At 42.2% G+C, this 26,197-nt stretch overlaps 1 long non-coding RNA gene across 1 annotated transcript in view; it reads right to left on the bottom strand.

Moving 5' to 3' along the window:
- The window catches only part of LOC116481835 (uncharacterized), a 61,802-nt gene that overhangs the window by 7,773 nt on the left and 27,832 nt on the right, over positions 1–26,197 (bottom strand). The window contains exons 2-5 of the long non-coding RNA XR_004251643.2: positions 16,952–17,106; positions 14,991–15,082; positions 11,639–11,772; positions 9,170–9,327 (exon numbers count right to left, since the gene is read on the bottom strand). This is a non-coding gene — a long non-coding RNA (uncharacterized LOC116481835). The remainder of the gene's footprint in view (positions 1–9,169; positions 9,328–11,638; positions 11,773–14,990; positions 15,083–16,951; positions 17,107–26,197) is intronic.

The raw sequence follows: 26,197 nt of genomic DNA, 5'->3' as shown, positions 1-26,197 counted from the left end.
TCTTTGCATCTCCAGGTTATCAAAGAGGCTGGCTCATAGTTGGCACTTGATTAGGATTGATTAATTGATTAGCTAATTAACATATGGATAAAGCAATTAGGTATAAAGGACCTTCCTAAATGCAACCAGCTCTACTTCTCTTTCAGTCAATCACAAGATGCATAAAACCACATTGTCTGAGAATCTTGCATATCATCAATATTCACTGGTGAGAGATGCTTTCTTAACGCTGGTGTTTTATGCATTTCTACATGTTATTATACATCCCAGAAAAGAGTGCATGTAAAACTGCTGAAGCCTGAATAAAGCCTCTGACTGAGTTAACAATATTGAATCAATTTCCTCATGTTTAGAACGTGCTGTGGTTATGTGATGTGCTGTCTTTGGGGAAAGCTGGGTGAAGGGTACAGGGGATCTCTCCGAATTATTTTTACAACTTCAGTGAGTCCTATATTATTTCAAAAAAAAAGTGATAATTTTTAAATACTTTCTGATTTTTACGTTTATACTTTTACATATATTTGTATATATTTCTATAATATCTAAAATGTAGTTGAAATGTCATAAATAATAATTAAATGATGTTTTCATATATTACACTAGCATACAGGAAAGAAAATGCCCTAATTTGGGGCACTATTCTTTTTGTCTGGCTAGGTTGGCATTTAAAATATGCTAGGAGAGGAAGGAGATGCATTACTTTTGCCTGATTCAAGCATATTTTCGAAATGATGTTTTCATAAACAAAGTGCCAACAGCTATGATCTTATCTTCTCCTTTTTATCCTAATTCAGGTCAATAACAAGTATTTCTGCTCTCTTCTGCAGATTCTAGGTTTTGGAAGACAGGATGCAATTATGAGCAACGGGGAACTGTTAGTGAAAAATTCACCAAGAAGTCAGAGAGTGCCTTTAAACTTCTTTCTATCCAGTGTTGTCCTATTAAGAAAATGTCAGTTTCAGAGAGTGATGTTTTAAATAAATAAGGCTAGCGTTTACAGTATCGCTGGACTTTTAAATTACATGTTCAAGATCCCACTGTTGGTTACATGGATAACAATGTAGGTCATCACATCTAAACTCTGAAACATGGTAGGCAATTCTTCTACTACCTGAGAGATCTGAAAGCCACCAACAAAAAAATCCATACGGCAGATTAAGGTAAAATTTCAATATGTCTTAAACTGCTTAAACATGTAAGTTCAACTCCCCCCCCCAAAAAAAAACTCTTTTAGCATAAAGAGCTGCAGTTTCCAATACTATTCAATTAATTAGTTTCCTGTAGTCAATCAAATGAAAATTCTGAAATAGCCTGTAGATGTCATAAACCTAAAGTCAAATTCAGAGACGAATGACATTCTCCCATACGCTTCCTTCTTTTTCTGGAAACTGCAAACTCATTAGTAGGTACATCTAAGAAGTATACCTGCCCAGAAGTCCCTGTAGTTTTGTGATAACCTATGTAAAATAAGTTCAGCCCGAGGTGTGGCATGGTAGTTTCATTCTACAGACCCACCGGTTTCTCCCGGAGAGGTTCTGAAGGACACAGTAAAATAACCAGGTGCAGGGAAAGAGTGCCTCTCTGCTTGCTAAAGCTCATTAGAGAAGGGCATCCATCTTTACTCCTTCAGGATAATATCTATGAGCTGTAAAAATAGAGTTTTACTTAGTAAAGGAAGGGGAGAATAAATGCAAGAATGTTCTTAGGATCTGGCATATTGAATAATGAATCAAAGAAGAAGAAACTATAATTACCTCTCGTTCTATCGAACAGAGAAATTTCTTCCACACGATCTTTTGTGTGGCAAGAATAAAGCTTCATTCCAAAGAAAATCCAGTTAAAATATCCCAAAAGAAATAAAATACGAGATCCTGCAGCTCTTTAATGCTTGCTGCTGACCAAATCTTGCAATTAGAATCAGTCACTTTAAGTGCTGAAGTCGTACAATGCTAATAGATCACTTTATAAAGTGAGCAGTTTTTAGGGCCGGGCGCGGTGGCTCACGCCTGTAATCCCAGCACTCTGGGAGGCCGAGGCGGGTGGCTCACTAGGTCAGGAGATTGAGACCATCCTGGCTAACACGGTGAAACCCCGTCTCTACTAAAAATACAAAAAAATTAGCTGGGCGTAATGGCGGGCGCCTGTAGTCCCAGCTACTCGGAGAGGCTGAGGCAGGAGAATGGCGGGAACCCGGGAGGCGGAGCCTGCAGTGAGCCGAGATTGCGCCACCGCACTCCAGCCTGGGTGAAAGCGCGAGACTCCGTCTCAAAAAATAAATAAATAAATAAATAAATAATAAAGTGAGCAGTTATTTAAAGTTGTATTTAATTTTCCATCATTACAGTACTGAATGCCAGTTGTGTCTGTCCATTCTGATACAGGTTCTTAAGTCTCCAAAGGATACAGACTACTGCTTGCCTAGGCGTTGCTTAATTCTGGCTTTAATTCTCAGAGGCCTGAATTAGAGCTGTAAAATGGACTGTATTTCAACTTTTTCCCTAACTGTGTTTATTTTTATTTTCAAACCAAATGATGACGGCTCCTTTTTATTTCATAATTATTTTATTTCAAAAAATAGAAATTGAGGTGAGGAGTGTATGTCTGAATGTGTGTGTGCACATGCACACGTGTGTGTGGTTTTCTTTAAGAAAATGAAATGAACCAGAAAATAAGCCCTTAGCAGTAACCTAAGAAATAAAACAAAATCATTTACAACACATGGGATTGTTGCAGGATATGTCAAGATTAGATGGTTTTAAGGGAGCTATCCTGAATGTGGAAGCAATTATAATGAAATTCATGACTCATTAGCAAACATTCCATATTGTGTTTCTCATTTCTGGGTCAATGTTACTAGGAAATATAGACTTAAGATTTAGATGTTTCATTGACTTCAATGCCAGATTATAGATAGTTGGATTGTACAATGACATAAAGCAAAGACTCCAGGGTTTTGAAGTTCTTCACTTCTCAGATGTAGGCAATTTGGTCTTAAGATACCTATGAGCAAAGTAACTTCAAAAATGTATTGGTAAGAATTAAGTTGGTGATAGAAGGGTTGTCTGTAAATGTAAAGAATTACCTGGTGCAAATGCATGCTGGTGGATGTCGGTGGGGATTTTGCCTACACACTGCTTGGTATGCAAAATGGCTGGTGAACTCAAGCACCCAATACTGTACGTAATGGGAACCAGATGTCTAACAGAGAGAGAAAAATATTTTATAGCAATAAATGTGACATTGACTCTTAAAGGGTTTGCTGTTTTTAAACAACTTCCCAGTCTTACTTTCCCTCATATTTTAATGTAGTTTAAAGTAGATTGCGTAAGGAAATTATTTTCATATTTTAAAAGAAAAAGTATTTAACTTGCCACTAACTTATAAAATGCAGACATAAGGAGGAATGATCTGAATAAGATAATTTTGGAATTCATTCATTTACCAAAGCACTATGCTCAGCAATGTAAAAAATAAAAAAATATATTAAGGCAAATAAAGCATAATTCCTCCTGCCCTTAAGGAACTCAAAACATACTAGATGTGATAAGATGCACACAGCTGGATGGGGACATGGCACAAGCAAGCCCTAGGAAAGACGCCCAGAGTGCTCCGAGAATTCCAAGAAGGAAAAGAAAAGGCGATGCGATAGCCAGCAGGTTCCATGAAGGAGGGTCCCACTGGTCCGTCCTGTATCCTGGTCAACATCTCCCCTATCCACCCCTTCCTCTTCACGGCACTAGGCCACCTTGGTGAAGGCCCTCCTGCTCTCTGGCCAATGCAGCGGTCTCCAGTAGCTCAGCAGCTTTGCTCTCTCCGTGTCCCCACACTCACACTCCATGCAACCCTGACTTTGCTGCCAGGGTAGTTGTTCAGAAGCACTAATCCAGCTGGGAAGTGGGGTGCCCCAATGATTAGATTGCAAGCTCTGTAATGAAGCTTGGGGTTCACTTCCTGCTTTGACGTTCATTGGTTGTGACCTTGGAGAACTCACTTAACCGATCTCCCTAGATCTGCTTTTTCGCCTCTGTAATAGCACATGTATTATATGCTTGGAGTCAGGATTTCATGAGCTGCTGCACACCATGTGCTTTCCACAGCATCAGCATGGAGTTGGGGCACTGTTGGAAACTCTTTTAGCTGTTATCCGATCAGTCATCCAATCTAGTTTGTTTGTTTGAGACAGAGTCTCACTCTGTTGCCCAGGCTGGAGTGCAGTGGCACGATCTTAGCTCACTGCAACCTCCGCCTCCCAGATTCAAGCAATTCTCCTGCCTCAGCCTCCCTTGCAGCTGGAACTACAGGTGCCCGCCACCATGCTCGGATAACGTTTGTATTTTTAGTAGAGAAGGGGTTTCGCCATGTTGGCCAGGCTGGTCTCGAACTCCTGACCTCAAGTGATCCACCAACCTTAGCCTCCCAAAGTGCTAGGATTACAGGCATGAGCCACCACACCGGGCCCAATCTAGTTTTTACAGAGCAAAATCCAAAGCCTCTATTTTGGTATGCCAGACTGCTCATGAGTTGGCACTTGCATACTTCTCCAATTTTTTCTCTTGATCCCTTCCATTAAATACTCAACTTTCTTGCTATCCTTGTCAGCTTGTCTTTGTCCAAGCAGGCCTTCTGTGCTCAAGCCCCATGCCTCTGCACATGCTGTTGCCCCTGCCTTAGGGGCTCCACCTCCCTTCTACCTCTTTACATTGCAAATTTCTGCTTACCCTGCAGGTCTCCCCTCTAGCAGATCTTTCTGATCTTCCCTGATATCCTGTGAAAGAACAAGAGCCTCCTTCCACTAGGCCATGCTCTTAAACTCACAGGGCCCACACAAATAGCATAAATAAATGAAGCAGTACAGGATAAAACTGTAAGGAGTAGTGAGGACGATAGTTAAAAAGGAAAACTCATTTCTTTCTTTTTTTCTTTTTTTTTTTGAGATGGAGTCTCATTCTGTCACCCAGGCTGGAGTGCAGTGGCACAATCTTGGCTCACTGCAACCACTTCCTCTTCTGCTTCCCGGGTTCAAGGGATTCTCCTGCCTCAGCCTCCTGAGTAGCTGGGATTGTAGGCGCCTGCAACCATGCCTGACTAATTTTTGTATTTTAAGTAGAGACAGGGTTTCACTATGTTGGCCAGGCTGGTTTCGAACTCCTAACCTCAAGTGATCCACCCACCTTGGCCTCCCAAAGTGTTGGGATTACAGGTATGAACTACTATGCCCAGCAGGAGAACTCATTTCATTCCCTGGCTAAAAGATCAGCCATGCCTCACTGTTACCATGGTGGAATAGGGGCTAATTATTGTCAATTCTTTCATTTTTTCAAGGTAAGACAGAAATCTGTATTTTTACCTAAAATCTATGGTGTTCATTTTTGGTAACTAAAAAGAAATCAAATACTATAACTTTAGAACAACTAAAACCCCCTGGGGACCAAGTGGCTAACTGCATGCAGACCTTGGCTCATGGAATGCCTCATTCTGGGATTTCCTTGCAGGTGCACACCACCAATCTGGCACATTTAACTTTGCCCTCTAATTGTTTGCACATCTACTTCCCCAACAAACTATGCCCTTGAGGATAAGGATCATTTAGGGTTACCTTCGTCTTCCCAAGGTGCCTAGCACAGTGGGTGGCTCAAAGAAGCCTCTCACTAAATTTCACATTGATATTTTCCAGAGCCTTGAAGCCAGGGAAGGGTCTGTCGATGGCAGGTCATTCCAGGCACATCAAAAGATAAAGATATTCCAAATGTTCTTGTTTCTAGAAAGGAAAGATTTTACAGATACTGTAAGCCTTAGTCTACATTTGACTTCCTTAGGACCATCTGGAACTCTTCCTATGATGGCTGCAAAGTCCACTCCATCATTAGCAACACTCCAGCCAGCTCTCAAAATATAAACCTAATCCATAAATCTGGGCTATATATAAACTTAATCTATACCTGACATGTAGATGAATAGCTAAATGAATTAATTAACTTTACCCCAAAGAGTCCCAACTCAAATGTCAGATGTGACGTTTTAATTTTGTTGGATAGTGAACACAGACCACATCCTGGACCCAGAAAGAAACATGTTTTCTCTAAATGTGAGGCCAAGAAGAAAATTGTTAAGGCTAGGGTGGTGGATAACACTGAAGATTCAGAGACAGCCATCCTAGTGTATGTTTTTTGTTTTTTTGTTTGTTTTGTTTTGTTTTGTTTTGTATTGTTTTTGAGATGGAGTCTTGCTCTGTCGCCCAGTCTGGAGTGCAGTAGTATGATCTTGGCTCACTGCAACCTCCACCTCCCGAGTTCCAGTGATTCTCCTGCCTCGGCCTCCCGAGTAGCTGGAATTACAGGCACCCGCCACCACACCTGGCTAATTTTTGTATTTTTAGTAGAGATGGGGTTTCACTATCTTGGCTAGGCTGGTCTCAAACTCCTGACCTTGTGATCCGCCTGCCTCGGCCTCCCAAATTGCTGGGATTACAGGCATGAGCCACCACGCCTGGCCCCTAGTGCACGTTTTAAAAAAAATTTTATGCCCATAATCTTTGATCCAATAATGCAACTTCTTGGCATTTTTCTCAAAGAATAATCATGTGCAAATATTTGACTGTAAGGATGTTCACTGCCGTTCTGTTTATAATGTTGAAAATAGAGGCCGGGTATGGTGTCTCATGCTCGTAATCCCAGCACTTTGGAAGGCTGAGGCGGTCGGGTCACCCGAGGGTAGGAGTTTGAGACCAGCCTGACCAATGTGGTGAAACCTCATCTCTACTAAAAATACAAAAGAGGCAGGAGAATTGCTTGAACCCAGGAGGCAGAGGTTGCAGTGAGCTGAGATTGCACCACTGCACTCCATCCTAGGCAACAAGAGCAAAACTCCAGGAAGAAGAAGAAGGAGGAGGAGGAGGAGGAGGAGGAGGAAAGGAGGAGGAAGAAGGCGGAGGAGGATGAGGAAAATAGGAGGGTTGTTACAGGAGCAGTCACAGAGTACTGGTTTCATGATTATAAATAATGGGAGGTGAAGTCTACTGAACTCTCACTTATATGACAGAAAATGTGCTATGAGCTTTAAGAATCATTACATCATTTAACCTTATTGTTGTGCCTATCTTACAGAGGAGGGAACTGAGGCATAGGGTGTTTAAATAATTTGCCCAAATCACATAGCCAACAAGTGTTCAGGGCAGGGCATTTGAACTCAGTACTCTTTAACACCAGAGCTCAAGCTTCTCCCACAAATTGCACTTCTCCCATAAATATTGAGACATCCACAATAGTCACTGTGCAGCCATGAAAATTATAATCTAGGAGGACATATGATGACTCAGAAAAAAAAGATGATGTATTTTTCAGTGAACAAAGCCTGTGCCTGTCATTCTGCACAAGCATTGTTAGATGAAAATATCAGAATCCCACAGACATTGCTCCATTAAAGATGAATATTAGGTAAGGATGCAAGGCAATTCCACAAAATTCGCTGCAGGGATCAGTGCCAGGATACAAGGAGTCTCTGCCCCTAGAACTCCGCCATCTCTTCCTCTGCTTCTCACTGTCTCCTCTACTCATCTCTTGCCAACCACCTTCTCCACTAAAGCTTTAGCTTTCGAGGTACAAATTCTAATCCCGTGTTGATATGGCTTGGCTGTGTCCCAACCCAAATCTCACCTTGAATTGTAATAATCCCCATGTGTCAAGGGAGGGGCCAGGTGGAGATAATTGAATCATAGGGGCGGTCTCCCCCATACTGTTCTCCTGGTAGTGAATAAGTCTCATGAGTTCTGAAGGTTTTATAAAGGGGACTTCCCCTGCACAAACTCTCTTGCCTGCTGCCATGTAAGACATGCCTTTGCTTCCCCTTTACCTTCTGCCGTAATTGTGAGGCCTCCCCAGCCATCCGGAACTGTGAGTCCATTAAACCTCTTTCCTTGACAGATTACCCAGTCTCGGGTATGTCTTTATTAGCAGCATGAGAATAGACTATGCATATGCCGATGTGCTATTATAGTGCCAGTCCTGCATACAATCTAATTTAATCCCAGGGAAAGTGCAGGGACTAGCCCAGCTGGGCCAGATGTCCACGCCTGTTCCAATCACCTGGGGCCAGGGAATAGAGTTCTGTAGAACTGGTTCAGTAAAATAGGAAGTAGCTCAGATGAAAGCATTGACCATCTAAGTGGTAAGGCTACTTTTTTGGATATAAAAACCATAGTTAGAAAGAAAAGGCCGGGCACGGTGGCTCACGCTTGTAATCCCAGCACTTTGGGAGGCCGAGGCGGGCGGATCACGAGGTCAGGAGATCGAGACCACAGTGAAACCCCGTCTCTACTAAAAATACAAAAAATTAGCCGGGCGTGGTGGCGGGCGCCTGTAGTCCCAGCTACGCGGAGAGGCTGAGGCAGGAGAATGGCGTGAACCCGGGAGGCGGAGCTTGCAGTGAGCCAAGATTCCACACTTCCCCCCACCCGGGGGAAAAAGGGGGACCCCCCTTCAAAAAAAAAAAAAAAAAAAGAAAGAAAAAAGATGAGAAAGGCCCACATCAAGTTGTTAACAATGTTTCTGTCTACAGTGTTTGTTTTCTTATTTTTGCTTGTCTGGGTATTCTAAATTTTCTAAAGTGGACATACATCACTTTATACTAAGAGGATAAAAGAGACCCAACCTACATGGAGATTAAAAATGAATGTCCCCTGGCCAGGCACAGTGGCTCATGCCTGTAATCCCAGCATGTTGCGAGGCCAAGGCAGGCATCCACTTGAGGCCAGGAGTTTGAGACCAGTTTGGCCAACATGACTAAAAATGTTTATATTTTTAGTAGAAAAAAATACAAAATTTTTAGAATTTAGTAGAATAATACAAGAATTTTTTTGTAGAAAAATTTAGTAGAAAAATACAAAATTTTTCTACTAAAAATATAAAAATTAGCTGGGTATCATGGCACAAGCCTGTAATCCCATCTACTCAGGAGGCTGAGGCACAAGAATCACTGGAACCTGGGAGACAGAGGTTGCAATAAGCCAAGATTGCACCACGGCACTCCATTTGGGGCAACAGAGCAAGACTCCGTCTCAAAACAAAATAAAACAGAAACGAAGAATGTCCCAAGTGGGTGCTATTAGGAGACTGAAGGTCCAAATCAAGATTAAAAGTAATTTCAGTGACGATGGAATATAGTAAATGCTTACCAAAGAAAGGTTAGCAGCTGAACAGCAAACCCTACCTGACAGCCCTTGGATTGGAGCAAGCTTCATCATGAAGATCTCAAAGCTGTATCTGGTGGAGATGCCAGGCATTGTGGCACCAGGGCCCACTGTCCCATGACACTGTGCTGGACAACTGGCTCCTGGGATAAGACAAGTCAGAGCAGAGAAGGGCGTGAGTCACGTGGAATATAAGATAGGATTTGAGGAGGCAAGAGACAGTGGCCATAAAGAAAGAAAACAAGATGAATAGGTATATTTCAAGCAGTTGACTGAGGAATGAGACAAGGGCAGAGAGAAGTTCACTGGTCTGAAAAATGGCTATGGGGTAGCAAGTATGTAGGGAAGGAGAAGGGGAGGTGAATCTTTTTCTTTTCTTTTTTTTTTTTTTTAATTTATTGCTCTGTCACCAGGCTGGAGTGCAGTGGCGCGGTCTCAGCTCACTGCAACCTCTGCCTCCTGGGTTCAAGTGATTCTCCTGCCTCAGCCTCCCGACGAGCTGGGATTACAGGTGCCCATGACCACACCCAGCTAATTTTTTGTATTTTTAGTAGCAACGGGATTTCACCGTGTTAGCCAGGATGGTCTCGAATCTCCTGACCTTGTGATTCGCCGGACTCAGCCTCCCAAAATACTGGGATTACAGGCGTGAGCCACCGTGCCTGGCCCGAATCTTTTTCATGCACAGAAAGGATAAAGTCACAGCAGAAGAACAAAAAAGCCAAGATTTTTGGACCATTGCAGAATGATGTAATTGAAATAAAGTACAGTTGGTCATACCAAGGCGGGGCAGAGGAGGATAAATAAATCATCGAGCACAGACATAGGAGTTTGAATAAGGCGAGGAAGCACCCCCACTCCAGAGTGAGGGAACCTCAGCCACTGCTGTCCTATTTGCCTTCAACGCTCTCCAAATGATCAGTGGCCACAGGCCTTCCGAAGTACACTCCGCCTGTGACCTATACGAATGCGAGTGTTCATCTTGTATCCCACTTTGTACACGTTCTTCTATCACCTCGCTCACCTGGTGAATGGGTATTTATTTTGTTACTTTTCACAGAATACTTAATTGACTTCGATAGCTCCAACGAGATTGGAGATTGGAAGCTCCTGGAGATCGAGGGGCTGGGAGTAGCTGACACCATGATTGGACACTTTAGCAGTTTTAAAACATGTCCACGAGTTCTTTAACACTCCCCACATCCAGAGGAGGTATCTAAATGCCCTGCCCTTGAATCTGAGCTGACCTTAGCGATTGGTGGACAATAGAAAAGGTGACTTGGTAGGTCAAAAAGGATAATTTGGGCCGGGTGCAGTGTCTCACACCTGTAATGACAGCACTTTGGGAGGCCAAGGAGGGCAGATCACTTGAGGTCAGGAGTTCGAGACCAGCCTGGGCAACATGTTGAAACCCCATCCCTACTAAAAATACAAAAGTTAGCCAGGCATGGTGGCAGGCGCCTGTAATCCCAGCTAGTCTGGAGGCTGAGGCAAGAGAATCGCTTGAACCTGGGAGGTGGAGGTTGCAGTAAGCTGAGATCACGCCACTGCACTCCAGCCTGGGTGACAGAGTGGGACTCCATCTCAAGGAAAAAAAAAAAAGGATCATTCAGCCTCAACCTTACTCTCTTGGGACACTCATCTTTGGAGTCCTGAGTGGCCATGTAAGAAGTGCAAGGATGAGATGCTGTGAGGAAGTTCGGATTACATGGAGTGACCCCATGCAAGGGTTCCAGTTGACAGCCCCAGCTGAGGTCGCAGCCATGGCCCGCATCAACCAGCAGACATGAGAGTGAGGCAGCCTCAGTGATGACTCCAGCCTTGGCCACCGCCAGACCTCATCCTTACCCTCAAGAAAGACTGTGTGTGACCCACCCAGCTGATCCCAGTCAACGCTCAAAACAATGATAGATCATCATAACTTGACTGTTGTGGTTTTAAGTTAATAAATTTCAGGGTGATCTGTCATGCAGAAATAGATAACTGGATTAGATATCGTTGGTTCTCAGTAAGTTTCTATTAAATGTCATCCAATAGCAGATAAGAGAAGGTAACATTGTCTCTTGATCTTTTTCTCCCCTTTTGTCTAACTCCTTGCTATTTTGTTCCTTGGTCAGTCTCTCCTTATATCCTCTGTCTCTCTCTCACTATTTTTTTCTCTCTCTCTCTGCAAATTCAGAATTCTCCCCCTTTTTTGTGGCCATGGAAGCTGGAGAAAACAGAACTTCCATCCAGATAGCCAGGGCTCTCTCTATATCTATAAAAGGCCTCTATTTTCTCTCTTTTGGCATAAAGAAACTCAATTCCTTTGTTTGTAACTGCTCCCATTTCTCTGTTCTGTACTGACTTTATTCCTCCTTCCTGAATGATCTTTGAGCCTTCTGTGTACTTTTTAGGTTGTAAAACAAAGAACAAGACACCCTACCCCAGTGATGATCTTGGCTATAACATTACCCTCATCTGGAAAGCGCTGTTATTTTTGGCCACCTTCGGCTCTTCGTGTAGCTGTTCCACCCCTCTGCTGCAGGAGCTCCGACTCACTTCCCCAGGCAGTCCAGGGGGTCTGCAGACAGCAGCTGCATCGGGAGCTTGAGTGGGAAGATAGCAAGCCCGGTGGTCAGAAGAATCTTTGTGAGGATGCGGCTTCAAATGAAGCAGTGTGGGCGGGAATGCATGAACCCTGTGGCCTGGAGGCTGCCTGGCTCGCCTCACCGGGAGGGGGAGTGACTCATAGAATGGTCCCTGAGCAGCTGATAAAGTATGGAGGCTGAGGGAGACCCAGAAACTGGACTGGAAGTCTTCTCCCACCCCCAATGTGAAAGGACGTCTGTTCCATCTGCGTTGCCCCTCAGAGGTGCCCTGACCACTGCCTGACTGTGTCACCCTGGGGCAAGCCTAGGTGGGCACGCGTGAACCTGTTCACACCCTTGCTCAAACACACAGCATCGTGCCTGAGCACAGAGCTGCTTGGCAGAAAGAGGAAGAAGCCAGCCCCCAGGAATGGCAAACACGTTGCAAAAAGGACCGCGTGCAGGGTTGGCTGGGTGCACTAGCAGCAGGCCAGGGAATATCATCTCAGGTCAAGGAGAAAGCCCCATGGCCAAAAATAGCTGCCCTTCCCAGTTGCCACAGTGTCTAAAATTATACCATTGGAGATTTATTCCTTTGCGCACCTCACCTTTGCTGGGGGTGGGTCTGGGGAAGACCCACGAAATGTCTTCACATTAAGGTGCAAAAGGTCTGGCAGCTCCACAGAGTTATTTGGGGGCAGGAAAGGAGGGAGGTGTTGAAAGGGCAGGAATAAGGAGAGGAAGTGCTGGGAAGGGACAGCGCTGGGCAGCTTCTCCTATTTCAGAGTTTTACCCTGAAGGAGCCTGGCTGGCAGCTACATCATAAAACTGAGGCCTAAGCAATTTGCCAGTAAATTTGAACCATACATATAAACAATTCTAATAATTTATTCCTTGAAATGTTTCCTATAATACATTATTATGCAGAGCTGCACATGCTGTATTTCAAATTGCCTAAACTGAAAAAAAAAAAAAAAAAAAAACCGTACATTAAGGACAATTAAAAAGAATAACAAGAGGCAACATGAGGAAACAGTGTATGCATATGCCAGTCAGGCTGGAACACAGAGGGAAGCTGAAGGCAGCCAGGCAGCCCGGTGCAACCAAAGGCTTGGTTTCTGGGGCAAGATTCCCTCGGAAATTCAGGCAAGGACTGTCTTTATACATAGAAGTTTGGATAACTTGACCCCAGAAGATTAAGCAGTAAACAAAATAAAAGCAAACAATCACTATTCGAAAGCCACATCCAGTCCACTGCATCAATACACAACAGCTCCATTGTAAAAGTTCCTAAGACGTAGATAAGAATTTCAGAAAGGTAAGTCCACCCTGCTTAAGCCACCTCTGGGACAGAAAGCTAAGTCCCATGGATGCCCTGGCGGGCTTTAGGAAGAGGCAGGGATAAAGTAGGGAATGGAAGGAAGCAGAACATGAGGAAGGGAGAGAGGAAAGAATGAAAGAGCAGAGCCTGACACTGGGAACAGCTGGTTCCCTCAAGAATAACCACACCTCTACACCATTTGGCAGTTTAAAAAGAACTTCCACGTTAACTTTGCGTTCAAACCTCCAACTCCCATGAAGGAAGGAAGTTTACTCTCATTTTTATAAAGGAGGGTTGTTTGGATGAGAGCAATTAGGTAACTTGCCCAAGGCCACACAGCTGGTAAGCTGGGGACCATGGTCAGGTCTTGAAACCCAGTCCAACTAACTACAGCCCCTGCTTTGTTTATTCCCACAGTGTTGGGAGTTACAGAACATGGGGATTCAAGAAGTGATCCTCCCAAATCTGCTGAGTAAATTCCTGGGGATTTTAGTAACTAAGGCTTTCCTTCTCCACCTTAATTCATTCATGCACTCAACAAATAATGACTGAGCCTCAACAACTACTGGGCATTGTTGTGGAGCTGGAGTTCACCTTCCTGGAGATTTCACATAGGGGGCTCCTTGACAGCTGATGGCAACTGTCCCCTTTTCAGAGAGCCACTCCCTGACTGTGCAATGCAAATCGGCTCCAGCCACTCTTTCAATCTTCCCATAATACTTAATACCATCTGAAACCATGAGGTTCATAGATTTATTCACTGTATTACTGCTTATCTCCTTCTCTAGAAAAGTAAGTCCTTCAGAAAAATGACCCAGTCTTATTTGAAGCTGACTCTCCAAAATTAGAACAGTTCCTGCACATAATAGATGCTCAGTAAATATTTGTCCAATAAATGACATTGAATACCAAGGAAAGCTTTTTACCAGTGCCTACTATGTTCACAAAATAGTGTGAGACTACTTACATAAATCATTTCATTAAATCAAGATTATATATGCCAAAATAGAAAATATATGAAGAAAACAGGGTTTTAATATTAGTGAAGAAACTGCTTGGAAGAAATAAGGGTCAATTTGAAATGCTTCTATCCTGTGCCACTTAATGCAAGAACAAGGGCTATTCTGTGACATTAAAAAGCAACAAATTTAAAACCAAGAAAAGGAAATACTTTTTAAAGCAGCGTATAATCTACCTGTGGAATTCAGTGCCGCAGGATATTATTGAGGCAAATAGTCTAGCAAGATTCAAGAAAGGATTAGACATTTATATGAATAGGAATAATATTGGCAGTTACACTAACTAAGTTAAAAAGTTACAAGGCATGTCCGTCCTGGACTCCAGGGCATAGCTGTTCACCAGCTGGAGTGAGGAAGGAATTTCCCCCTGGGATGGAGCATTGCAGAACTGGCCAGATGCACGATGGCTCGTATTTTTGCCTTCTTCTGTAACATAGGCAGGGACCACTGCCGAGGGGAAGTTTCTAGAGTAGATGGACCAATGACCTCTAAACATGGTGTTTCTGTCTTCTCCTTGAACGGTCCTGAATAGGAGATGGAGGTTGCATGTAAAGTCTTTTGGGATTCATACCTGGGAATTTTTCAATTTCGGAAAACAGAAATTGACAGGTAAAAATAACTTCCCTCTTCCTAATGACGAAAATATTACATGGAATGAAATCATGCCCTGCCTGTAATCTTATTAGCAGCACAGCCAATAGCGCCAGGAGGCTGCCTGAGCACTTCCAAACCTCAGCACATCGGAGTCTTTGTAGAATCTCATACAAGGACATCATCTACCCGTGTTTTACATCCATCTATCACTGTGCCTTATGTGCATGTGCTTAACACAGGTGTTTAACGAAAATGCATTTCTGCAGATGTGAACAAAGCCTCTCATAATGCTGTCCACTCACCTAGCGAAGCTTCTCTCTTTATTACAGAGTCAATTACACTGCCAGGCACAACCTTTGATTCTTGGTGATGTATGCCATGCATTTTTTTCATTCTAACATGAAAAATCCAAAAGGTGGTTGTTAGCTATGCAACCAAATACAAGTGTTCACAATGGTATGGTATCATATTAATGAAAACATTGAAACTAAATTATGCATTATACTTGCTTACTTTACCAACCTCAGTTTTCCAGGTGTAGACAACACTCAGAAAAAACTGTATCAGTATTTAAATTATTAGAGATACAGGCCAGGTGCGGTGGCTCATGCCTGGAATCCCAGCACTTTGGGAGGCCCAGGCAGGTGGACCACTTGAGGTCAGGAATTCACGATGACCAGCCTGTCCAGCATAGTGAAATCTCCATCTCTACTAAAAATACAAAAATTAGCTGGGCATGATGGTGTGCGCCTGTAGTCCCAGATACTCGGGAGGCTGAGGAAGGAGAATGGCTTGATCCTGGGAGGCAGAGGTTGCAGTGAGCCAAGATTGTGCCACTACACTCCAGCCTGGGTGACAGAGCGAGACTCTGTCTCCAAAAAAAAAAAAAAATTATTAGAGAAAGGAAAGTCCTTTCTCTGAGGTATAAAGAACATTCTGGAAGCCAAAACAGAAAGGGAAATGTTAGTTTAAATCTTAAACCAGCAATAAACCTAAAATTTTCAAAGTTTCCTGAAAAAAAAAGATAAAATATATACAGCAAAATGTAGAATAATGTTAATATATGTGTTTTTCTGGAGAGAGAAAGAGAAACCATAGATTCCATTAATATCTTCAGCTATGTTCTCACACGGTATAAGTTAAGAAAGTTAAGAAACACTAATCTAGGTCCCAGTCCAAAAGAAAATTCTCACCGAAGTCTGGACAAAGTCCTTTCAAAGTCCTTTGCAACTTCGTGTAAGACTTGTTCCCTTGAACTTTCCTTAAATTAGCAGAATAGTATCAATTAGATTATTTTGGTCAAAAATCATTCATATAGGGTCTAATTCCCATCCAGAGAAAAAAAACCTTAAAACATGTAAGTGTTGAAGGCTACCTGTCATTTTATTAACTGGTTGCAGATAAGCTTTTTTAGCGTTGGCCGTTTTCTCAGTCTAAGCTTTCCTAGTATTTTTTCATGTGGTTATTATAAGAGAAGAGCTTATCTGATTTTTGTTTGTTGGTGTTGGTTTTTTTTTTTTTTGGTTGTTAATTTTTTTTTTCTTATAACCACATATTATGAGGAATGATAAGGTATTATAAATTAATAGTGTAAGCTCTGTAATCAATTAGGATGGGTTGAAATCTCACACTAGACTCCAAATAAACCAATTAGTCTCCCCAGGCCTCTCTTTTTTAATCTGTAAAATGGAGATATAATAATATCTACCACACAATGTCTGTGTACAAAATAAATGAGACAATGCCTATAAAACATGTGGCATTGTGCTTGTCATATATTAAGCGGACAATAAATATTACCCATTAGTATGACTATGTATATTTTGCCTATGTATTTATAAGCATTAAGAGTGCATATCCTGTTTCCTTATTATCACATAGTTCTCATACATTTTTATGGGCCCTTGATGCACACTGTGAATGAATTTCCAAAAGGGTTTTGCTAATATATCCTATCATAGCAATATGACAGTGTCAGTTTTACCATTCCTTGGTTAAAAATGGGAATTACTATTAACCAGGAATAAAAGAAAAAGACCAAAAAAAAGAAAGAAAAAGGCAGGGAAAAAAAGGAAGGCAAGAAAGAAAAGATAATTAAAAAATTTTTTTAAATGTGTACATGTAAGCTTTTGTGTTTCTATATCTAGGAAAAGAAATCTGTGAATGTTCAAACTTCCATTCGACATCAGCCAGTTTCTGTCCAAACACTTTCTCAAAGTGTCGTACTTCATCTTTCAAAAACCCTCATCCTATAGTCACACACCTTGTAGTTTTCCGGCTGAGTGGACTCACAGAAGGGAACTGTGGTTTCCTGGTTCTCTGCCAGATGTCCAGTGGTCCCACGAAGGCCAGAGATTCAACTGCCTGCCACCCTTGTGAAGATGTTGCATACAGGACGATTCCCAGAGGAACTGGGACCTGGTGAGGCCAATATACAAATATTTTCTCATAAGGTAGGATAATGCAGAATGACACAGCCCGCATCTGACCACAAGTCATGGGAGGTGTAACCCAAGGTGGCTTATCACCTGAGCTCTGAAAGGGATAATCTGGGAGGAACAGTTGGTTTGTGCAGCTTTTCAAGAGACTTAAATAATACCTGGTTTTGTGGGAAGAGAAGGAACAAAAGAAAAGAAAGCAAGAGCCCGGGCATGATGGCTCATGCCTGTAATCCCAGCACTTTGGGAGGCCAGGGCAGGCAGATCATGAGGTCAGGAGTTCAAGATCAGCCCGGCCAACATGGTGAAACCCCGTCTCTACTAAAAATACAAAAAATTAGCCGGGCGTGGTGGCGGGTGCCTGTAATCCCAGCTACTTGGGAGGATGAGGCAGGAGAATTGCTTTAACTGGGGAGGTGGAGGTTGCAATGAGCTGAGATCACACCACTGCACTCCAGCCTGGATGACAGAGCAAGACTCCACCTAAAAAAAAAAAAAAAAAAAGAAGAAGAAGAGGAAGAAGAAGAAGAAGAAAAGAAAAAGAAAACGAAAGCAAGATAACACTTTAGTTGTGGATACTGGATTTACTGCATGTCAGAGTGGGGAGATTGACAGTGTTGACTTGGAAATATTCTAATGCTAGACAACCAAATGGAGCCTTTTCCTCACCTTCTCCACACCGATGTCTGGCTGGCCCCCTCTTTCTTTTAAAACAGTTCCTGAGGAGGCCTCAAAATTCATTTGATGTCTGTATGAGCACTGTTCTAATAAGAAAACTGTGAACTCCCTGGGTTTTTTTTGTTTTTTTGTTTTGTTTTGTTTTGTTTTTTTTGAGATGGAGTCTCCCTCTGTTGCCCAGGCTGGAGTTCAGTGGCATGATCTCAGCTCACTGCAACCTCCACCTCTTGGGTGCAGGCAATTCTGCCTCAGCTTCCCGAGTAGCTGGGACTACAGGCACGTACCACCACCATGCCCGGCTAATTTTTTGTATTTTTAGTAGAGACGGGGTTTCACCATGTTGGCCAGGATGGTCGCGATTTCTTGGCCTCGTGATCCACCCGCCTCAGCCTCCCAAAGCCTCCCTGCTCATTCACACAAATCCCCGGATGAGAACTCTCTCCCAGGTGGACATGATTTATAGGGCTGATTCAACAGCTTCTCCTACTTTAGTTACCATGAAGGACTCACATTAAAATGCTTAGAAAAGATGAGAGTTGGGCTCTTTTGACTTTTGCTGGTGTTGTGGATTATCTGCTATATTCCTGAATCTGATGCTGGTTAAAGAGGTTGAGAGGATTTGCCCTCCAAGACGGGGACCACTGGCAGGACCTTTTTCCTTGGCTCTGTAGTCAAGCCACCCACTGCTCCACTTACTACCTGAGTGACGCCAGGCAATCATTTCACCTCTCTAGACCTCTGCCACCTAATTCAGTACATGGAGATAGTCACACCTTTCTTGCAGAGTTATTGTGAGGGAAGCATCAGCTTCTGGTACATGGGAGATTTTATTTATACATGAACACATGTATGCATGCATACACACGGATGTGTACTTCAGTTTTTGAAAATCATCTCCATCTTTATAGCTCACAAGGTGATTTTTGAAAAGTCAATCAAGAAAAGAAGAAAAAAACCATTTTCCTCTGCAACAAGAAAAAGCAATTAAACGTCAAATATTAACTGTTCCTGGGAGTAAATTTTTTTAATGGGTTAAAGGCTTGGCCATTATAGACCTCCAATATGTAATTTCTAAGAAAGGACCAGGTAATATATTTTTTTAAATTAAGTGGAAGACAAAATGCTGGAACCAGTGAATCCATTCAGAAAGCACTTTTTTATCCATTTTCAGTAGCTTCCCAATTGCATCATGCCTTTTAAGAGGCCCAATTTGTTTAACGGCGTTTTATTTTAAACCTTCACTTGTGAAAAGCATTGATTTATGATAGGGCTGATTAAAGCAACGGTGTCTTAAGCAATAATGATTTCAATTATAGGACTTTCACCAACGTGCATTATTCTGATTTGCTCTCCATTCTTGCCACATTTTTATTCACAAAGGAAGGGGTAGGGATAGGTGATGTGATTTTGAAAAGTCCCTGGACAAATTTACTATCAGAAAGGAATGTATAGACAGATGGACTGATGGACCTTTTTTGATTCTGTGAATGTCTTGGATTTTAATATGTTCTGACAAAATCTTCAGCAGCTCCCTGATGAGCCCCTACTTGGTATCATCAGGGTTATTTAGTGCTTAGATTCAGCTCAATTCCCATGGGAGCCACACTGAGGTTGTAGAAATGTGCACACTACAGATTCACTCGAAGCCTAGCACTTAGAGTCTTCTCTTTTTGTGAAGCTGGAGAAAACAATTAAGCTCACACTTAGATCTTTAACTTGTTCAACGCCAACAGCCACAGAAAGGCATACTAGGCTGGGCATGGTGGCTCACCCCGTAATCCCAGCACTTTGGGAGGCCAAGACAGGTAGATCACTTGAGGTCAAGAGTTGGAGACAAGCTTGGCCAACGTGGTGAAACCCTGTATCTACTAAAAATACAAAAGTTAGGTGGATGTGATGGTGGGCACCTGTAATCCCAGCTACTCGGGAGGTTGAGGAATGAGAATCGCTTGAACCCGGAAGGTGGAGGTTGCAGTGAGTTCACGCCCCTGCATGTAGAGACATGGCAAAACCCTGTCTCTACAACAGATACAAATATTAGATGGGGATGGTGTTGCTAGTCCCAGTTACACGGGAGACTGAGGTGGAAGGATTGCTTGAGCCTCAGGAGATAGAATCTGCAGGGGGCTATGATCTCACCGCTGCACTTTACCCTGAGTGACAGAGTGAGACACTGTCTCAAAAAAAAAAAAGAAAAAAAGAAAAAACGTGAAGTCAGCCTGGAGTCACATGCAATGGAATTCAGTGCGTCCATGTAAATCTAATTCAGAATGCATGCAACCTAACATGGTGGTAGGGGGGCGGGGGTTGTTGGGAGGCGCAGGGGGCAATCTATCACATTTATTAATAATGGCAACCTGTGAAGGAGCCCTGCCTAACGGGGGCTGCTATTCCTGATAGTCACTATGCACAGCTGTTGACCAAACAGTGCCACAACTTCAGAATTCAGAAATTCATATTGTTACGCAAAGTTGAAGGTTCTTGATTTTAAAGAGTGGATAAACACTGGCCCAATTCAGCCTGCAGGCTGCCTGTGCAATGCTCCCTAGTTGGCGCACAACTGGCCAATCAATCAAGTTATTGAAAGGAAGATAGGCCCAAAACGGCACCATGCTCTGCAAGAACCTTTTTAAAAATGATCAAAGTGGCCGGGCGCGGTGGCTCACGCTTGTAATCCCAGCACTTTGGGAGGCCGAGGCGGGTGGATCACGAGGTCAGGAGATCGAGACCACGGTGAAACCCCGTCTCTACTAAAAATACAAAAAATTAGCCGGGCGTGGTGGCGGGCGTCTGTAGTCCCAGCTACTCGGGAGACTGAGGCAGGAGAATGGCGAGAACCGGGGAGGCGGAGCTTGCAGTGAGCCGAGATTGCGCCACTGCACTCCAGCCTGGGCGACAGAGCTTGACTCCGTCTCAAAAAAATAAAATAAATAAAATACAATAAATAAAAATGATCAAAGTATTTCAATTCTTCTACTATGCAAACATTTAGTGGGAATCTATTATGTGCTAAGAACCATGAGTGGAGTACTGGGAACACACAAAAAGAATAATATCCATTAGCGCTCAAGGGGATGACAGTCTATTATTTACATATATGAACTATGAAAGATTTTGGGTTAAAAAACTAAGGAGAAATGCAGTCTAATATTGAGTGCCAATCCATCACGTTTATTTTTAGTTAAGAACCTCCTTTATTACCCTTTAGGTAAATTAGTTTGTCCCTATTCTCTGCTTTAAAGTATCATTTTAATTTGAGAGCTAGTCCTATGAATACCAAAGTCCATGTAGGATATATTCCTCTTAAAATCCCCAACAGCAATTGGAAGGGAAAATTCCAATCACACCTTGATAGAATTTTTCTCCATCAAATCAACTTTATAGATTTCTTAATTAGGCGCTGATATTAACTGAGCCCTCGCATGATTTAAATCTAGCTTTTAATCTCAGCTATTCTATGCTGCTGTAGTTTTTATGAGAGTTGACCGGCAAATGCTTTATGCTTTAATGTCTCTGGAAAATCACCTTAATAATTTTTTAAACTTTTTTGGGGGGAATAGAAGTCCCAAGATGCAAATGAAGGCATTGAGGTCCGGCTATTAGAATTTGTGGTTTAGCACTTGAAAAATTATGTGCCAAATTGCTTTACAGAAGAAAATCAGATCAAAGTTAAGATTCTGTTTAAACTTTGTCATTATTTCTCAGACCCCTTTTTAAATGCCTTAAACGTGCCTCCATTGAAATGTATACGAACTTTTTCTCTCTTCTTTTCAGTATGTTGTTGCCATTCATTTCCTTCTCTGATGGCATTGCCTGAAGGAAAAGCTCTCACATATCACCACTGTGGGCAGGATATGGAAACAGCCAAAACAGGTGGTGCACTGTGCTAAGAACTCGGCATTGAATTGATTTAAACACAGCATTTGATACATTCTCTACCTTAATAAGAGGCAATTACAGGAAACCTCATTTCTTCATTGCATGAAAGTCCCAGTCAAACTTGAGCGTACAGTTCCCCTTTCCTTCCTCTTCTTATCAGCCCATCCCCGCGAAGTTCTTCCCAGCGAGCATTAAATCATAGGTAATGTGCTCTACCTGCTCTGGACACTGGATATTGTAAAGCATTGGAACCTTTTTATTTGCTTTACAGGGATGACCATTCTCATAAGGTCATTGACTTTCTTAATTAGAAGCTACTTTGGGGCTGAGCGCAGTGGCTCACGCTTGTAATCTCAGCACTTTAGGAGGCCAAGGTGGGTGGATCATGAGGTCAGGAGTTCAAGACCAGCCTGGCCAAGATGGTGAAACCCCATCTCTACTAAAAATACAAAAATTAGTCGGGTGTGGTGGCAGGCCCCTGTAATCCCAGCTGCTCGGGAGGCTGAGGCTTGAACCCGGGAGGCGGGGGTTGCAGTGAGCTGAGATGGCACCATTGCCTTCCAGCCTGAGTGACAGAGTGAGACTCCATCTCAAAAAAAAAAAAAGAAGCTACTTTGCCAATTTTCCTCCAAATCCTTTATGTGATAAGTAAAGGAGAAAAGACTGGGAGAAATGAGGTGACTTGCCCAGAGTCACGCAGCCAGCTCCTGTGACTTCATGGTCTAGTCCTCTCTCTACCTCCTCACTCAGGCATCACAGGAATAACAGTTCTCAAATTGGAGTTTTAGGTAGGCTTCACAATCAACACTAACTTATTATAAAGGGACAAATGGGCCCTTGTTTTATGCCAAGTGCCATGCCCATCTTCAGAGATTCAACAATGAACCAGAAGCATTCTAATTCTGATCCAATCCTGACCTGCTAATGACTCTTCCTCGCTGAAGTGCTTAACAGAATCACTCCTGGCCGAACATCACACAGAGTGTGAATGTGGAGAGGAAACAGAACTTTCATCTCAACTCCTCCTCATTTTACAAAAGAGAACACTGAGGCCCCCAGAGGTCTTAAGAGTGAGTTCATGTTAGAGGTAGGCCTAGAACTCACAGTGCTGACCCCCCAGTGAAGCTCTTTTCACTTGAATACATTCATCTAGTTCAGAATGCATCTATCATGGGGCCCATTCTATCACATTTATTATACATATGTCCTTTGTCATCTTTCAGGTAAGTTTGTTTCTCCCTTTGGTCTGCTTTGAAGCTCCATTTTAACTTGAGAAGTAGTTCTTTAAATGCCAACGTCTACATAAGACACATTCACATTAAAATCTCCAGGAGCAATAGGACGATGGTCCGTGAGACCCAGAGTTTAGGCACCTATGCAATGGAACTACAATGATTGGCAGTGTGCCTGGCAATAGCACGCACTCATACCTCAGACAGATTCAGGGCAGATCCGAGGAAGTAGTATCATAAGCTGTGGTCAACAGAGATACTATGATGAGTGTTTGGACTGTCTTCATACTAATGTAATGTTGGCACTCGCCACAGATACACTTAAAATACTAGCTACAGTTTATATATTTTTTCAATGATCTTGTAATTCAATCGTGTTCGATAATTTCAGCTGAAACTATAGATGGAAACTGGACCCATTAAAGAAGGAGTTAGATCTGCCATTTTTTTTTAAATGTGATCTTCCAGTAAGCGGCCTCTGGATATAACTACAGAAAATTAACACAATAAGTAAAGCATTATAGAACAGCTATTAACTGATAACAATAATAAAAACCAAATGGGGGCCTTAATTCTGCCTCTCTGGGAAAGCAGGACAGATAAAATAAACAATAGAAAAAAAAAGCATGGAATAAAGGATAATTGATTTTAAACAATAACACAGATACCTCCCATTATGTTTAAAAAGATACAGATCTCTATCTTCATTTTGGGAATGATAGGGGTAAATTCTTATTTCACCTCATTAAGACTTAAGTTTGATACTAATAGGGGTGCTTTCCAGGCTAACAAATTGGAAAAATTAAGGGGTGCTGACAAGGAGGTTCTTAAATGATACCAGGCACATGGCTGTAATGACTAAATTTACTGTTTTACCAAAATTAGGAGCCCTTCTGGTCTCCCTCAGAGGAAGACAGAATCTAAACATTCACAGTTCATGCTCCATCAGGGTGGGACAGGAAGTAGGATCCAATAAACTCAGCAGTCAAGGCAAAGGCCAACCCTAATAGAGGAGAGAAGACAGGGTTTCCACTACCTTGGGCAGAGGCTGGGGAGCCCTTTAATGGCACCCCCAGTACAGTAATGCCTGTTGACTAAATCCTAAACTTCTTGAGCATGTTTGGGGTTAGTTCTATGTAGAAATTCATAGTAAAGTCTTTCCATTTGTTATCTAAACATGGCCCATGTTCCTGCCTTCAAATCTGGCCAGAACCTAACAGCTTCTCTTTTAAGTGCCTGCTTAGGTGCCAAGTGTCCAACTAGATGCTTTCCAGAAGTTGTCTCTGATTCTTACATTATCCTAGCAGGGGAAAGATGCTCAATTTAGAGTTGAAAAAATGGAAACTCAGGGTGATACAGAGATGTGTTTGAGATCTCACGGTTTTTAAGCTGTGGCTCATCCCAAAGGCCACCTCTGCTTGGAGAGGTTCACCATTCCACCTCTCCACGTGTAACCAAACACTCTTGCTAAACATTGCTATTTTTCCCCTCGGTCTATTTTCACATATTGTTCTAACCAGTCTAACCCACGGAACCAATTCTTTTTGCATGGCACATGCAAAATCCCAGGTTAGTTTTACTTTTCCCTGGCAGAAATCCAGCATAATTAAAATGAAATGACCACTTCTATGTGAGAAAAAAGTTTAGCATTTCCTAAAATGGAAAAATAAAAACTCTTGTGCAAGACACTAACTTTTAAGGTGGCAGAAAATAGCGAGGTAGTTTTTTATGATTTACTAAATAAATCAAGGGTGATTCCAATTTTTATGGTTTTGGTCCAAGAATTGAAGGAGAGTTCTCTTGCTGTGAACCATGGGTGTTATGACTCAAAAAGAAGCATCAGTAGATAAGTAATGAGGCTGTGTGTACAGAGATAGAACATTCTTGTATACAAAAAGGGTAAGACGTATTCAGCACTGAGCAGGGAGGACGGGGAGCCATACATTGGGACTACGGTACAGAAGGTTCAGGAATGGAGATTGAAAGTTGAATCCAAAAACACATCTAAGAGCCAGAGCTTATCAAAAATACAGTGTATTCCTAGCAGTGAAATATTGAAAGCCTTCCTAATGAAGAATCTTTTTAAATAATTTGGAAGTTCTAATCCTTTGCAATAAGACAGGAAAAATAAAGAAATTACATAATTTTGGGAAAGGAACAGAATGATCATTATTTGCAGATAATAATGTTATCTACCTCGATGATTCAAGAGAATCAAATTGACAAATTATTTGAATAAGAAGCCAGTAAAGTGGCAAATATGAAATAAAAATGCTTAAAATGCTGAAAAAATAACGTTGCTCAGCGAAGTCATGAAATTGAATAGCGAAACTGCGTGCACAATAGCACTGAATAAATGTGAGATTTTATTGAGAAACTACCTGATGGAACTACAACTTTATAGAAGTTCATATGAAAAGATCGATGAGAAGGCATGGTTTATTTCTACATGAGAAAACCTGGTTTTAAAAAGACCTCTAGGCCGGGCGCGGTGGCTCACGCTTGTAATCCCAGCACTTTGGGAGGCCGAGGCGGGCGGATCACGAGGTCAGGAGATCAAGACCACGGTGAAACCCCGTCTCTACTAAAAATACAAAAAATTAGCCGGGCATGGTGGCGGGCGCCTGTAGTCCCAGCTACTCGGAGAGGCTGAGGCAGGAGAATGGCGTGAACCTGGGAGGTGGAGCTTGCAGTGAGCCAAGATCGCGCCACTGCACTCCAGCCTGGGTGACAGAGCAAGACTCTGTCTCAAAAAAAAAAAAAAAAAAGACCTCTAATCCACACACATTAATCTATAAATTGTACTCTCTCTCTCTCTTTTTTTGAATCAGAATTTCTCTCTGTTGCCCAGGCTGAAGTGCAGCGGCTGTATCATGGCTCCTGCAGCCTTAAACTCCTAGTCTCAATTGATCCTCCCACCTCAGTCTTCCAAAGAGCTGGGATTATAGGTGTAAGCCACCGTGCTTGGCTTAAATTGTATTTTCTAACATTTAAACTTGAAACTGGATGCATTCTTATGGAATAACAAATAAGAAAGCATCATCCAGAATACCAGTCTTAAAGAGGGAGAGCTTACTTTACTAGACATAAAACCATATTCTTGAATTACAATAATAAAAACAGAGAATTTTGGCAAAAATGATGGAGACAAAAAGATAATAAAATAAACATGAAAACACAGAAACAGGCCCAATAGCATACATTTAGATCAATAAGGAAAAGAAATTTTAATGACCAAAAAAAATTCCAGATAAATAACATATTTAAAAATGTTTTTATAAA

Source organism: Hylobates moloch, unplaced genomic scaffold (assembly GCF_009828535.3).
Source record: "Hylobates moloch isolate HMO894 unplaced genomic scaffold, HMol_V3 SCAFFOLD_14, whole genome shotgun sequence".
Taxonomy (NCBI): domain Eukaryota; kingdom Metazoa; phylum Chordata; class Mammalia; order Primates; family Hylobatidae; genus Hylobates; species Hylobates moloch.
The sequence above is the reverse complement of the archived record's forward strand: the minus strand, read 5'-3'. Positions and strand labels throughout refer to the sequence as shown.